Raw genomic sequence first — 9,336 nt, forward strand, 5'->3', positions numbered from 1 at the left:
CGGTAATGGTTAACGGCCACCGTTAATGGTAACGGTGACCGTTAACCATTACCGCCTTGCTACGAGGTCCCTTAGCGGGTTGGTGCTTTAACGCCTGCTTTTTGCAGGCGTTAAAAACCAACCCGCTAAGGGACCTCGGAGCTAATTACGGCACCGCAAAATTGCGGTGCCGTAATTAGCGCCTTCCCCATTCCCATAGAGCCCTATGGGGCAGAAATGGGAATGGGGAAGGGCAATGGCGGAAGGGGGATTTACCCACCAACCTTGGAATGGGGCGGTAAATCCCCTTTCCGCCAAGGCAGTGCCGGTATTTTACCGGCATGAGCCATGGCGCTAATAGCGCCATGGCTCACCGCCTTCCGTGTAATGAGGCCCATAGATGTGTAGGGACATGTCCTGTATTTTCACATCTCATCCCTCTCAAGGATTCAAAGAAATGTACCTTACGGGGAGTCCTAGGCTGCACCAGCCATCAACGGGTGTAGCATTCACCCGACAAACATTATGGGCCTCATTACGAGGGGGGCGTTAAGGGGTTAACGGCGCCGGTAAAGGTGCCTGAGCTGTTAACCCCTTACCACCCCATTACGAGGTCCGCTTGCTGGACCCGCTCTGGACGCCTGGTTTTACCAGACGTCCTTAGCGGGTCCCGCGAGCAGCCCAGCATGCTAACAACGGGCCCGTCATTAACGGGCCCATTGCTAGTATGCTCCCCACTCCCATTGAGCCGTATGGAGGCTCAAATGGGAATGGGGATGGTCCGGGTTCCCTGAATGGGGAAATACCGGGCCCTCCAAGGTCGGAATGGCCCGGTATTTCCCCATTCACGAAACCCGGACACGGGTTTGGGGGTAGCATGCCCTTATTAAGGGCATGGCTACCTCCAAACTCGTAATGAGGCCCTATGGCTTTATCACCCCTGATAGAAATGCTACAACTGCGTTAGGAGGGGCATCCACTGGCCCACACATCAATTCATTAACTTGCCCACCAGCTTATCAGGGTCTCACCCAGGCTTGGTTTCTACTTCAATATCATTAAGAAGTCTTACCTGAACAAGCACTTTCAGGTGGATTCCCTGGTAGCTTGCTGGTATTTCCCATCCACTCTATGGCTCCAGTTGGCCCTTGGCAACTGCTTCATCGGAAAAAAACATGTTTACTGCTCTTTTCTTTTGTTTGCCCATTTAAATTATGCTCATTACTCACCAGTCACAGCTGCCCTTCCACCGTGCTCGTACAACTAACAGCGAAAGGTATACAAGTAGATGCATATTCTACATGAAAACGAAGAGGAAGACATCTCAATCAGACAGTAGGCCTCATTCCGAGTTTGGAGGTAACCACGCCGATATTTGCGGCATGGCTGCCTCCAAACTCATTCCGATTCCGCCCTGGTGAATGGAGTAATTACCGGTCCATTCGAAGGTTGGAGGGACAGGTAATTCCCCATTCACCAGGGCCCTTCCCCATTCCCATTGAGCCCCTATAGGGCTCAATGGGAATGGGGAAGCCGCTAATAACGGTACAGTAAATTATGGTACCGTTATTAGCACTAAAGTCCCTTTGCGGGTCCCGTCCTTAACGCCTGCTAATAGCAGGCGTTAAGGAAGGACAGGCAAAGAGAACTCGTAGTAGGGCGCTAAGGGTTTAACGGCACCGGTCTCGTTACCGGTGACCGTTAACCCTTACCGCCCTACTCGGAATGAGGCCCACGTCTTGTTCCCCTGCAGAGAGCATTAAAGACGGTTATGAAGTAGCGCTTCAAAATGTGCCCGCTCTCACCACGCCAGCACGAGAGCGGGGACATTTCCTTTCAATAGGCCGCTGATGCTAAACCAGCATTGGCACCCTATTGAAGTGATTAACTACCCACTTTGAAAGGCTGCCTCATGCTGCTTTAACATTAGCACCATATTGAAGTGATTAACTCCCTGCTCCATCATGGGAGCCGGGAGTTAAGCACTTAAGTAGAGCGCCTTGCTGGATGCCATGCTGGTGAAAAAGCTGCCATAGGAAAGAATGGAAATGTACATGTTTTTTCCACCAGCATGGCATCCGGGGCGGACACAGATTCTGTTGGAAGGTTTTTCTTTATTCGAACTTTGTGGACTCAGTATAAGAAGGGCAGGACCAGAGACAAGCAGCATCAGCCCAGTGACGTCAACATACTGCGCAGCATGTTGTGACCCGCGACCAGCACCCAACCTGTTTGGTGCTGTTTCATGATGCGATACAGGAATGGCGTGAAAGAACAAGTGTGGTTAAGTGGACCGAACGCCACACTTCTACGTCATGTGCACATGACCTGCAGGTGCTAGAACGAAGCTCCAGAGCTCGACGTGTGCACGCGCAAACAGATATTAAGCACGAAGAGCCGCAATGCTTCCAGGATCGCTCCTGGATGTTTCCCCCTTCCCTTTGCTTTCATATTTATGTGCTAAGTTCCAACTTGCAATGAACAACACTCCTGTATAAATACTGGCTTCCTAATACCCCCTGCATTACTTCTGGGCACCACATTGGCAACCAGTCTTCCCAAGAAACTGAAGATCACTGGACCAATGAAACCATGCAAGGTGCGATGCCCCCACTTACACTTCTGCCGAATCCAGGGAAACCTCCTGTACCATGAATACAATGGTTGCTGCTGTTTGGTGAAGGTACAATTCTTACAGGAAAAGGATGTCACCCGTCACAAAGCAATACCATTGGTGAGGTGCTTGGAAGAGACCCTAACTTGAAGAAAATAGATAATGGTGCCATGCCACCACTTAGAGGTATGCAATCTTGCTACAAGAATAGGCCCTCAAGTAAAACACACCTCACACCCTACATCGAAAAACAAACTGCAGTGAGACTATTGTGTCATTGGTGCGGAAAGGGTCACCATTTGGCCAATGATCGCACGTGCCTGGCAAAGAACAGAGAATGGGCAACGTGCAGGCATTTTACAAATTGTGCGATTGCTACAATGGTAGAAGACATACCCAATGGCTGTGGCTCTAGCAAACATCAACCCACTGTGATGGCTTTAGGCACTTGCCGCCAAAACGGAAGGAAGCCCCATTGAGCTGTTCACGCAGATGGCACTGCTGTGGGCTTCATGGCAGATTCAGACTCTGACCTAACGGTGATGCCAGTTGCAATGTTCAAGGAAATGGTGGCCGAAAAAACATTTTATGGTCAAGAAAGGGAACTTCAAACACACAGCTTATGGGGCATTCCCACTGGACTTCCTGGGGTACAAGAAATGCCATATGAAATTCAAAGGTCACACCGTATGTTCAAAAGTATACCTCGCGGAATGTGGACCATCATCATTGGAATGACACAATCAAGCCAAGTGAACGTAATCCTAAATCATGGTCGTGCAGAGCACGTTCGCTACATGGAAGTTACCCACTTGGGCGACATAATCGAACAGCAAAAATATCTGTTTTCAAGAAAACTAGGGTGCATGAAAGACTATGTCCACAAGATCAAGATGTGTCCAGGAGTGAACACCCTAAAGAACAAGGTGGGCCTGTTACCTGCCACTGCTCAATGTGCTTTGAAAGATTTGCTTCCGAAGGTAAAAGATGACCGTGCCATTAAACCAATAGAAGCTTCAGAATGGTGAAGTCTGGTGGTTCTCATAAAAAGCATTGTCCAACTAGCTCAGTCTATGCATGGTCTTGAGAGGTCTCAACCAGGAGACGGTCACAACAACTACCCCTTACCATCATTTCCAAATTCGTGCTTACACTCCAAGATGCCAAGATGAAGCAAAACAAAGAGGTGATGGCTGGAAGGTTTAGAATTAATCTTATACCCCTGGCAATTGCTCTGGGCAACTCTCCAGACCATCATTCTTCACCTGCCAAGCCATTACAGAAGGGGAAAGAATGTATGAAAATCATGCTTCGTCCCGCCCCCAAAGGGGCAGTCTAGCCCAAACTGTTAGATCACATCCCTTCTGCACGAGACCACAAACATCCCCAAACATGTCTTGGTCTCATTGTGCATCATCAGTGGTTAAATCAGTGAGGAGACCCACGTCTGGGCATAACTGTCCCACTCGTGGTGACAAAGCAAAACAAAGAGGTTATGGCTGCAATGTTTAGAATTTATCTGAAACCTCTGGCAATTGCGCTGGGCAATCCTCCAGACCATTGTTTTTCACCTGCCAAGCCATTGCAGAAAGGGGAATGACCGTATGCAAATTAGGCCTAGTCTCACCCCCAAAGGGGCAGTCCAGCCAGAACTGCTGGGTCACATCCCTTCTGCACGAGACCACAAACATCCCCAGACAAGATGCCAAGATATGCATGAAACTTGACATGTGAGCTGCAGACCATCAAAAAAATCTTCATAAAGAGTTCAAGTCTCTCATATCTTATATAACACCTTTCTGTACATTCAGTTACACCAAAGCACCATTCGGTCTGTCATCCGCAGATTCAGTCTATAGAAAAATGATGGATTCTTTGCTCGAGATGATGAAAACAGTGCTTATTTCCAGTATGATATCTTAATATACAGCTTGAGAGGTGCTAGCCATAATTCCACTTTATCTTGCAGGAAATACAAGCAATTAGCATTATCCTGAGAAAAGAGAAGCGCCTTTTCAATGCAGATTCGGTTAAATGCTTTGTACATGTGCTATCAGCCAACAGGTTCAAGCCAAAACTAAACTGACAGCCATCATAGAGGCGCCCAGTCCAGCGTCCAAAGAAAAACTCAAGTTATACTTGGTGTTAGCTGAATACCATCAGAATTAATGCCCGCGTTCTTTGAAAAGACCGAACGCCTCTGAATTCGAGAGGCAGAACCCCCAACCGAAAGCATTTTCAGAAGTGAAAAGATGTATACCAATTGCACCGTGCCTAAAATGGTTTGATCCGAAGTTGGAGACTTGCATCACAGTGGATGCCAGCCGAAAGGAACTATTCAGTAATTGAAAAGGAGATGTTAGCACATGCATAGGCTGCAGAACATTTCAAAAAGTACAAGTTCCAATTATTAACAGACCACAAATTGCTTATGCACCTTCTCAGTGCGTCAATGCCAAGATTAGTCATGCTGGCTATCAAATTACAGGAATTCTCTTATCAAATGCAATGTGCCTTGTTGGAAAAACAGCCAAGCCAACTGCATGTTCTTGCTTCCTATGAAAGAATCAGCATCAAGTGCATTACTACAAGATGAGTGTCTAGTGGATCACTTCAGCGACTTCTGCAGAGAAGGCCTGCAAGCCACCAGCGAAGAGGCGTGGAGATCTGCCATGGAAAGCAATGCCACCTTGACCAAAGTCAAACCCTTCATTCCCAATGGCCAGAGTAAAGATCACTGTTGCCTGATGTACAACCAATCAGGCACATAGCTCCAGTATTATCCACGGCAGGTACTGTGCTCCTTCTAAGGGGAAAAATCTATTCCCCACTCAATGATGAAACCCACTGTCTTAGAAAAAGCGCACCAAGGGTATTTCAGAACAACTGGGACCAAAAGACATGAAAAGGAGGCATATTAGGGACCACAAATGGACAGTGAAATGGCAACTTTTCTTGAGCACTGTCCTCTGTGAATAGAAAGCGACAATAGACTCAAAATGCGTCGCACACCGTTAGAAAACAATCATTCTCTTAACAAGGCTTGGGATAAAACAGGCCTCAACTTCAATGGGCTTTGGAAAAATGGGAGCCGTGCCCACAGACTTTCAGTGGTGACGGTAGATTAGTTGCCAAAATGGGTAGTGCTGGCCTTTGTTCCAAATATCACCACATCCACAGTCAAAGAGAATTTACAAGCAGTTGTTGGTAGTGAATGCATACAAAGAAATGTGTCAGATACAGTAAAGTTGCTGAAATGCAGAGTTTCTTGAACCACGTCAGCATAGTGCAGCCAAAGCTTCCCTTTACCACCCCCAAGCCAACGGACGAGTTGAGAGCCAACAGATTTATTAAGTGCTGTGTCCGGTTAACCCGTGCATCCAGGCTAGACCCCTAGTTTCGGAGAGTAAGAAGAAAACAAAACAGATGCAAGAAGTACTATGGTTGAAGTAAGTCTACCTGTAGCTCCGACGAGGAAAAGTTGAAAGTGTGAAGAAATGTTTCCATAAAGGACACAGATACCAAGTCTAAATACAGTTCCCTCAAACAAGTAATAAAGAGTGGATCTAGTTACGTATTCACCACTGTCAATGGCTGTGGAACATGGAACGAGCCCCTTTCTCTTGCAAACAACCAAAAGCAATAGGAAGTCACAGCCAGAATTGCGAAACACCCTCAGTCCTGCCCACTGTTGAGGAACAGGTAGATCCAAATACAGACCTGGAATTATTTCCAGAATCCAGACCCGAGGACATTGGCACGTCTGAAGTCGCCATGGACATAAGTGAAGTGCTGCCAGAAGGTCACGAAGCAGAAGTGGACTGGATCAAGATTCCCTGTAAGGTACAGGCCCTTTCACCTGTCTCTTAAGGCATCATGGTTTCTCGACTGACACATGATAGGATGATCCCATCAGATTCCAGGACTATGAAAGGAACTGTACACCGAGTTAAGAGCACCCATCAATTCAATAAAGGAGCTATGCGTTGAAGGAGAGTGAAAGCCACACCTGCACGACACGTTTGCGCGTAGAGCTCTGGAACGATGTTCCAGAGCTCGAGGCATACACGCGAAGGGGTGTCCCCTAAGAGACTGCGCAGAGCTGGAGCAGAGCAGCAATGGCTCCCGGCTCGCTCCCGGACACTAAGTTCTCCCCATCTCTTTGCCTGCATATTTGCTGAGTTCTCAGATTGCAATAAATAACACTACTCTGTAAATACTGGCTTCCTAGTCCTCTCTGGATTAATTCTGGACACCATCCCTGGAGGAGCCTGCGCTCCATCTTCCCGTCACATTGCTGTGCTTTAGTATACCTTGTTAGTGCGCCAGGCAGATATACCTCGTGACTAGTGCACGGGACAGCTACCTCCTGCAATGCACTGGAGTTGCCATTCGACCATGCTAGCACAGGTGAACCCAAGAGGAAGCTTTAGGATGTGCTTGTCTGGCATTATCTGTGAAAGTAACTATGTTGACCTGGGTGACGGATTACGAGACAACTCAGGTATTGTAATCTTTGGACTATACAACTCTCCTCAGTGGTTCTAGGCCAGTGAAAGTTGAAACTGCACAAAGGAAGGCCACAGCGCTCAGGACTGCACATTGCAGTATGCAGGAGTGATGGGCACAGAGGCATCTCTGTCCCAGGATTCTAAGTGGGCTGAGGCATACATGGCTAGACCTGGCAGGCTCAGAAATCTCGTTCTCAGGTGAGGCCCTGCCACGGCTGCTACAGGACAAGGCTTTTTTTTTTCTAAAGCCTGAAGCTCTTGTTCATGTGCAAGAGCTTCAGGCTTCAGAATAAAATGCCCTTAATCCATAATGGTGGCACTGCACCTGCAAAGCATCCCTTCAAACAAGAGATGCCCGTTGGCGGGCACCACCGTTATGTAAGAAAGGGGAGGCCACTGGAAGCAGAAGCCTTTTTTTCTAAAGCCTGAAGCTACCGCTCATTCACAAGAGTTTCAGACTTTTTGGAAAAAAGGCTTTGGCTTTCAGCATGATGCCTGGTGAGGGGCAGCGCCATCATTAGGGCAAAAAAGGCGAGGCGCTGTCCCCTGCCAGGAAAGCCTTTAGCAAATAAATGTAGAGATCAGCGGAGAGGGTGCTGATCTCTACAAAAAGCTGTCTGTAGCACATTGAGCCGGAGGTCGTCAAGGGGGCGCTGCCTAATGAGCCGCCAGGCGTTCCCCCCGCCCCTGCTGTTAGTCCATGCCTGTTAGGCAAAGTTTGTATGCAGTACCCTCTGGGACCACTACACACAACTCTGACTACATGTATATGAAACCCAACCTTTGGTATAAGCTTGTACTACACAGTTTTGGTAGCGTGTTGAGCAGCCAGGCTTATCTCGAGAGGTGTCAATGTGAGCTGTAGTGGAGTTACACAGATATTTACAGTTACAGGTATTCACATAAACTCTTACACTCAAGGTTTCTTGCATAAACAATTATTAATTTATTCATCAGTCAGTTAGAATAAGCCTTCTTCAGAAGGGAGCAATATAATAGTAACCCACAAATACAATTCAATACTGTACACTCTTAGTTTCTAAATTAGTAAAGACCCTTTTGGGATGGCCCACAGACACAACCTACACCCACAGGTGACTTCAATAACTAGGGTGCTGGGGACAATAATATCTTACTGTTGGCATTTATACTACTTTTAGAAGTCAAATACTTTTGGATCCTCCAAGAATAGTCATACAATTCAATAGGCTAAGCCAAAGTCAATGGCAAAAGTCTTGTATAGGATGAAGCACTTTGGGTACGTAAATGGAAAAGTCTTTGCACAAGTTCTTAGGAGATTTTGATGAAAAGAAGAATCAAATGTAGGGCCACAAGCTGATTAGACTTGTGAGTTGCAGAAGTGGCAAGCACTCTACAGTAAGAGGGAAGTTCTCTCAGACTTTTTACAGTACCTTAGAAATAAAGAAAAAGATGCAGACGATGACCTCTGTTCCTGTGCAGCTCTGCAGATCTCGCTGTTCCTGGGCCTCAGTCGTGGGAACAAGAGGGAGGACGTTGGTGAACTCTTGCAATGCACTGGGATGGTCAAAACTTGCAACCTGCAAATTTCACTTTCAGTAGCTGTTCAGTTTTTCAGCTCCTCGCGTCTATCGCAAATAGCAGCACCGCGGTTGCTGGCTGTCGAGATGGACTTTCCTTGCTTCTGGGGTCCCGCACTCTGTTGAGGGGGCTCAAGCTCGGGCATTCCTGCTTCTTGGGAGTCCGGAGGATCTTCCAAAAGCTCTAGGCCAGCTTAATAGCAACATACACAATCTGGTGTTCCTCTCCCTGGCTATACGGTTTCCAGCAGCAACTCTGTGGAAATTCAACCAGCTTTGAGATGGATGTCCAGGTGGCTTACTTTGGAGTTGATTGGTCCCACCAACTCAAGGGGAGAAGTCGGCCTTGCAGGGGCTTCTCTGTCGATGCAAACTTGGCATTTCAGCACTGCAGCAGGGCTTCACTGGGCAAACCAATGGTCCAGGAGTTGGAGCAGGCGCCCTCTTCAAGTTCTTATTCGGTTCCTTCATCCAGTGTTCTACTCTGCCTTCCAAACCAAAAGACTTGCCTTTTATTCAGTTCTCTCTAATTCATTCCAGCCTAGCTGTCAGTCACCCAGCAGGGTTGTTGTCCTTGCCGGACAATCAGCCGGCCAGTCATCACAGAGTGCATTTGGGTCTCCTAGGAGACTAAGCACAGGGAGTTTTGGGCACTTCCCTCACCTTCTGCCTC

Source organism: Ambystoma mexicanum, chromosome 8, assembly GCF_040938575.1.
Source record: "Ambystoma mexicanum isolate Mex_15411 chromosome 8, UKY_AmexF1_1, whole genome shotgun sequence".
NCBI classification, from domain to species: Eukaryota; Metazoa; Chordata; class Amphibia; order Caudata; family Ambystomatidae; genus Ambystoma; species Ambystoma mexicanum.